Below are 7339 nucleotides of genomic sequence, written 5' to 3' on the forward strand. Positions count from 1 at the left end.
TCCCATGCATAGAGATAAAAATATCATTCATATGGATTGAACACCTGGTAACCGACATTAACAAGATGCATATAAGAATATCCCCTATCATTCCGGGAAATCCTTCGGACATGATAAAAACAACATCGAAGTACTAAAGCATCCGGTACTTTGGATGGGATTCGTTAGGCCCAATAGATCTATCTTTAGGATTCGCGTCAATTAGGCGTGCACTAATTCTCAAAATTAGTGATGTTCCCTAATTCTTAGGCTACCAAGCAAAAGGGGCATATTCGGCTTCGATCATTCAACCATATAATGTAGTTTCGATTACTTGTGTCTATTTCGTAAAACATTTATATAATTGCGCATGTATTCTCAGCCCAAAAATATAAAGGGTAAAAAGGCAAATGAAACTCACCATACTGTATTTTGTAGTAAAAATACATATTACGACATTGAACAAAAGTGGGTTAGCCTTCGATTCACGAACCTATATCATTTGTATATATATTAATACACATATTCGCAATCGAACAATTATATATATATATATATATATATATATATATATATATATATATATATATATATATATATATATATATATATATGAATTTATTAGTTATGTCATTTTTATATTAATAATATGTATATGTTTTCCTATTTTCATTTTATATATAAAATATAAATTTTTGTTATGTTATATGTATTAAATATATATATATATATTTTATATATCATTTGTTTGAAAGATAGTAATTATAATAATACTAAAATAATATTACATATGGTAAAATTATAGTAATTATAATACTTAAGTTTTCTAATAGAGGTAATACTGTTAATGTTTCTATTAGTGATAATACTAATAATGATATTAATGATAATAACTATAAAATATTAATTTTACTGTTAATAATAGTTATGATAATGATTTTAGTAGTTACATAATAGTAATATTCATGATAATACTTATAATCATATTGGTGGTAATAATAATAATAATAATCTTAATATTAATATTAACGATGATAATACTAATAATGATAATCATATTTGTAATAATAGTGATAATATTAGTAATACTACTTATGTTCATTATAATTGATAATAACACTAATAATAACTTGTTTTATTTCCATGATAACACTAATTATAATAATCATAATAATAATAATAATAATAATAATAATAATAATAATAATAATAATAATAATAATAATAATAATAATAACAACAATAATAATAATAATAATAATAATAATAATAATAATACTTATATCAATATTGATAATAATATTAGTAATAATCAGTATTAATAATACTAATATTACTCAATGATATTATTTAGTAATATATAAGAAAAAAATGATAATAACATTAATCATATTATTTATTTTAACATAACTACAACAAATATTAATAATAATAACAATAACAATAACAATAATAATAATAATAATAATAATAATAATAATAATAATAATAATAATAATAATAATAATAAAAAGAAATAAAATAGAACTACCTTAGGAAAGGACTTCTAAAAAAATTGTGCCTCATATGAGGCTCGAACCCCCGACCTCTTGAAAACCATCAAACACCCTGACTAGTTGGGCTATTGCCCGTTTTCTAATTTAATTACTCTTCTAATTATTATAAACCGTATTATTTATCCTTTCTAACTTCTCCTTCTTCCTTAGCAGTTCCATAAAGATATACCATAATCATAACAGTCAATTAAAGGTTTGATGTGGGTGTAAAAACGATTTTTACTTTTAATCTATAACAGCCACAAATGAAAAGAAAAAAAATAATAAAAAAATAATAAAAAAAAGAACTCGCTGTTACAAACGAAGAACATGATTTCAGATTTTGAGATTGGGCTGTTTTGACAACTCGATTCCTTCATGAAACATTTTTCAAATTGCTCCTAGAAACCTTCTATATCTTCAATTGACCCGAAAACATCAACACCAATCCAAATTTCTTGAAGAACAAAAACAGTTAACTTTTTAATTTATACCTTGACTTTCAAAATTCGATTTCAATTCATTGAATTGAGACTTGAAAACTTTCAGACAGATTAGATAGGATATTCCTAACACAATTGCATTTCTAGTTTTTGAAATTAGTTTTGAATTCAAGCTTTGAGAAAAATTGTACACGTACAGAGCAGTATCTGTTCTTCCTTTCTTTTTTTTTCTTTTTTTAATTTGACTAAATTAAAGGCTGTAAATGACTTTGTGGGATTGATAAAAAGTAGTAGTAGGTCGAATGATTGGTATATCAATTGAACTGATCAACTATATAGAGAATGTGGTGTTCAATTTCTCAATCAGGCAAAATTTGACAGAATTTCAAAATAATCACATAGTACGATCTGAATATGACTCCTAACTGAATCAGATAAGTTTAAAATTTGGAATACGATTTGTAACAAATTAAGAGACAAGAAACAAGATTATTCCCAGTCAAGATAACGATAGGAATGGATTCCAGTAAAAAAAATGTCGCTATTCTATCATTTTTTATAATAAATACATATAAATAAATTAATAATAATAATTCTATTAATAATAAATAATAATAATACAGAAATATTATTAATAATAATGGCACTAATAATATTTATATTAATATTTATAATTATAATAGGTAATAATAATAATAATGATATTAACTATAAAAATGGTAATAATAATATTATTCATAATACTAATAATAATATTAATTATAATAATTTTAATATTATTAGAGATAATAATAATAATATTTATAAGAATATAACAATTTATACATATCAAAATTCATATTTGTATCATAATTTTATTAATACTGATATTGATTTTAGTAATAATAATGAAAGTAAATAAGATAATGATATTAATAATAAAAATGATTTTTAGTAATAGTAATAATATATTATGATAATAAGTTATATATTAATAATAATAATAATAATAATAATAATAATAATAACTTTTGATAGTAATGATTCTTAATGATATTGGTAATGATGATATCTAATAAGAATAAAGATATAAAAATTACATGTTTTAAATTTTATATCCATATATTATATATTAAATTAATAATGTTAGTAATACTGGTTTTATTACTATTGTTATTTATTTTAACGATAATAATAAAAGTATTAATGGCAACATAATAACTATCTTTTAATTGTAATTACACTTAATATATAATAATTACTATTTATTAATTATGTATTATTACAGATATCATGTATTGAATATTTATTTACAATATAATAATTATTGACAACAATTATATATACAAAGGTATATATTTATATATATTCTTTTTAATAGTAACTTATTTATTCTATTGGTTATTTTACATATTTAATTCCAATTGATTATTGTATATTTGATTACTCAAATATTAGATATACCCTTTATATTTATATTTAAATTTGTATTTATATTTATATTTATAGTTATATTTACACAATTGTTCGTGAATCATCGGGATTGGTCGAAGGTCAATTGAATATATGAAACAGTTCAAAATTTTCTAGACTCAACATTACATACATTGCTTATTGTATCGAAATCATATAAAGATTCGTAAATTCCCGGGTCGTCACAATAATGGCAGGCGGCTAGTTAATTGGCACGTTCTATTAAATTAATTACACTATAATAATTACTATTATTAATTAATTATTAACTATTATTAATATTATATTATTAATATTAACTATATACATAATGTAGTTGATAACACACACACTTAAGCATACAAACCGATCAACTACTCCTCAAACCACTCTTATCCCTCCGCCGCTGCCACCACCTTACCGCCGGTCACCATGGCAACCGTAGTACCAACACCACCATAAAGCACCAACTTAAACTCCATGACCATCACCTTTGTGCTCGATTTTTCTGTTTCAATTTCGGTTACAACCCACCATGGACCATCAATGTTTGCTGCCGTTGTGGACAACTATAAACCGTCTACTCGCCACACCTCATCACCATGTTGATCATCAACCACAACCCACCCAAATAACCTCCTCCTTTTGTTATATTGAATGATCCAAAAACTCAAAAGGAAACCACATTTTTTCCGGTTGAAACAAATACAAAACCACCACAATTTCAAACAACCACCTTCTAACGTCACCATTCACCACCACCGGAGAATCATCACCACCCTACCACCGATCATTGTTCGATACTTTTGTTTTCGGTTTATAATCGTGTATCGACAACAAAACCATCAACCCATAACCACCACCAAATTCAGTTTCGGTTGTAAGCTCAACCTCAACAACCATCGACAACCATCGCCATAACCTGAACCCACAAGACTCACCATCCACCGTGAAACACTAAACAACCACCCACCATAAAACCAATATTATTTTCATTTTCAACTGCTCCCATCGAAAACCCAATATCGAAACCCAGCTGCAACTATCTCCTCTCTCCCTCTCTTATCTTTCTATTTTAATGGTGAACCAAACACCAACCTCACTATTACAACTACTTATCTAGTATTTTTCAATGAAACCCATTTATTTTTCTGTCCAGCTGTACGGCCAACAACAATCACAAACAACCTACAACTTCGTCGTCATATATTGCAGCTGCTACTGTGCCATTTCTGTTTCTATTGTCCGAACCAAAAATCACAAACCACCACCTTTATTGCTTCCCTCGCCACTGCAAACAAACGAAGATGAGAATGATGATGGTGATACAGGAAGGTGTTAAAGAAGAGAAAATCTTAAACAATTCACACCATTGATAGATGTGGACTATGTGCAAATAAGTGGCCGACAGTAGGTAGTAATAAAATGAAATTAAATCACCTAAATATATATATATATATATATATATATATTTATTGTACGTGTAACCTGATGTAGAAAAGAAAAAGAACGGGATTATTTTGGGCTTTTGATTTTAACTTTGGGCCGTGATTTGAGTTGTTTATTTTGGCCGTGATTTCATTTCTTCTTGTTGGGCCGAAAATCAATTGGTTTGTTGAGGCTGCCATGCTTCCTACTTGGGTCATCTCCCTATGTAGATTGGTCGGCCAACTCCGGCCTATGTCACAACATGGCTGTTAGATAATGTTTAATGAAACAATTACGATGGTTAGTATATACTGAGATGATAAATGATAATGTTAATGATGATAATTATGATCATCGTAATATTATGCAAGTGATGATGATAAACGGAAGAATGGTAAAGGGAGTGTTACGGGTTAGCGGGATGTCGCGGGTTCAAACCCGGGTTTGGGCATTTTTTAGGGTTACTCCTTTGAGGTAGTTACTTATCTATTCACTTATTTATTAATATTATTATCTTATTATTATTATCTTATTATTATTATTATTAAACTAACACTAAATATAAAAAAAAATTATGATTATTATTATTATCATTAGTATTAATAGGATTATCAAGATTATTATTATTATTATTATTATTATTATTATTATTATTATTATTATTATTATTTTAATTATTATTATTATTATTATTATTATTATTATTATTATTATTATTATTATTATTATCAATATTATTATCATTATAAGTATTATTATTTTTAGTATCATAATTATTATTATCATCATTATTAGGTATATTTACTAATATTATTATTGTAAAATAGTACAACTTTTTATTTATTATTATTAATATTATTTTATCAAATGATTTTTTATATAACACTATAGTTAATACATTTCACATATCTATATTATAATTAATACTAATTATTTAAAGTACAAATATTTAAATTAGTTACTAATGAAACATAAAATTTATTAAAATAACAATTATATCATTAATAACATATAAATTTGTTCGATTACAATTACATGTGTTAATATATATATAAATGATATTGGTTCGTGAATCTGAGGCCAACCCTGCATTGTTTAATATAGTCATATGTATTTTTACTACAAAATACATTAGGTGAGTTCATTTGATTCCCTTTTACTCTTTACATTTTTGGGACTGAGAATACATACGCTACTTTTACAACTGCTTTATTAAATGTTTTTGAAATACATATTGAACTATGAATACATGAAATGCTCTTATAAATGTTTGACGAGATAGACACAAGCAAAACATTCCTTGAATGAATTATGACGTGATAATTGCCACCATTGAATTATGTGGATGTGATAATTGCCACAATTTATATGAATATTTTTCCCCTGATTATTATTTCTTGGTAACCTAAGAATTAGGGAACATCACTAATTTTGAGAATTAGTGCACGCCTAATTGACGCGAATCCTAAAGGTAGCTATCGAGTTTAACACCTCCACCCAGAATGTTCACTAGACAGAAGGGCTAGTGGGTGTGGTGTTTAGTACTTCGAAGTTTATATGATTATTATACAGACGAGATGTTCTGTTTTGGGGATATTATTATGCGCATTATATGTTAAGGTCGGTTACCAAGCCAAGCAATGAAAGCAATGAAAAGTGAATGTTATGTATCGAGAGAATGATTTTATACATAGGTTATGTGTATGTTATTTTTGTGCACAAGATATGTGTACGGTTACTAAGATTTATGAAAGATGATTTCGTACACGAGAAAGGTGTACTGTATTTAAAAGATATCGCATGTACATTACAGGTGGGTATAGGATTCGGGCCCATTTGTACCATGTAGGATTTAAATCTTGTGGTCTATCAAAATGATGAATTTTATTATTTTATGATAAACTAATGAACTCACCAACCTTTTGGTTGACACTTTAAAGCATGTTTATTCTCAGATGTTAAAGAAATCTTCCGTTGTGCATTTGCTCATTTTAGAGATATTACTTGGAGTCATTCATGACATATTTCAAAAGACGTTGCATTCGAGTCGTTGAGTTCATCAAGATTATTACTAAGTCAATTATAGTTGGATATATTATCAAATGGTATGCATGCCGTCAACTTTCGATGTAATGAAAGTTTGTCTTTTAAAAAAAACGAATGCAATGTTTGTAAAATGTATCATTCAGAGGTCAAGTACCTCACGATGTAACCAAATGTAATGTATTCGTCCATATGGATTAGGACGGGGCACTACAGGTGGTATCAGAGCGGTGTTCTTAGCGAACCAGGTCTTGCATTAGTGTGTCTAACTGATAGTTGATTAGATACATTAGTGAGTCTGGACTTCGACCGTGTCTGCATGTCAAAAGTTTTGCTTATCATTTAGTGTCAAAAATTATTTGCTTATCATCCTTAAAGTCTAGACACGTCTTATTGCCTCTATTGGATAGATAGTGTATAGATAAATTCATATCTTAGCGTATCTGTTATTGTTACCTTTGCCTGACAACTTCCGTAGAT

Source organism: Rutidosis leptorrhynchoides, chromosome 7 (genome assembly GCF_046630445.1).
Source record: "Rutidosis leptorrhynchoides isolate AG116_Rl617_1_P2 chromosome 7, CSIRO_AGI_Rlap_v1, whole genome shotgun sequence".
NCBI lineage: Eukaryota > Viridiplantae > Streptophyta > Magnoliopsida > Asterales > Asteraceae > Rutidosis > Rutidosis leptorrhynchoides.